We start from the raw sequence: 1,031 nt of genomic DNA, 5'->3' as shown, positions 1-1,031 counted from the left end.
TATATATATTGTACAATAACAAATATTAATATTAATTGTATATATGTATATATAGTTTACAAGTTTAAATATTTTTATATTTAAAATAATTGAATTGTGCATTTTTGACTTCTACAAATTTTTAGTATAGTTTATTTGTGTTGCTTGCACTCAAATTGATTTCAAAATTGCATTAAAAAATTCTTGAATCTTGCACTAAAAAAATATTTTAAGAATCCGAGGAATTAAGAAAAAATATTTTTACAAGATTATATAGTCAACACTGTGTTCAATTGTACATTATATGTTTATGATTATAATTTGTATTTACATTTAAAATTACTATATTTTTTCATATTTTTTGTTTAAATGTAATTTGGAATCTTTATTTTTCCTAGGCTCGGAGATATACAATACAACAAAAAATATTTTGTGTTGGTTTATACAAAAGATCTCGTTCGAGCTACAGTTTCCTATCCAAGTACTTACCTTGTCCTTCAATAACAACTTTGAATTCCCAATTAGCCAATATTCCTTTGCAACCTGGATCCACTGTACACTCGGAAGCAACGATATGTGATATAAGACGCGTGTTCGCCTCGCGTTATTCGGAGACCGATTTAACGCTTGCAGGTTTGTATTCTGTTTCCGATTCGTGGCAACGCCTTGCGACGGATACCCTGTGCCTATTTAACAGGCGACGCTTCGGGTGATATCGTCGCGAGCCACGCGTATCGGACGGACGCGCGATCACGCTTAAAAGGCCGTCGCCTTGAATCGCGCTAGGCTCGAACACACACGATTTCGTATAATATAGTTTGTATTGAATATAGTTTCTAAATGAGACGACTCGTCGGATACCGAACTCACTCGGCCGAAGATGCTTTCGGATCCGCGTGTCGAACTAGAGTGAGGCTCGACGCCCGATCTCTCAAGACCATAACCGCCCTTATCCCTTCCGGTATGCCCTGCGATTTCACCGAACGGCCTTGGATGGTTATAAAGCCGTAGACCTCTTGGCAGGTAAACAAATGCGTCAGAGATCCTTTGAC

This window comes from Wasmannia auropunctata, unplaced genomic scaffold (genome assembly GCF_000956235.1).
Source record: "Wasmannia auropunctata unplaced genomic scaffold, wasmannia.A_1.0 LD336053.1, whole genome shotgun sequence".
Lineage (NCBI taxonomy): Eukaryota > Metazoa > Arthropoda > Insecta > Hymenoptera > Formicidae > Wasmannia > Wasmannia auropunctata.
This window is presented reverse-complemented; position numbering follows the sequence as displayed.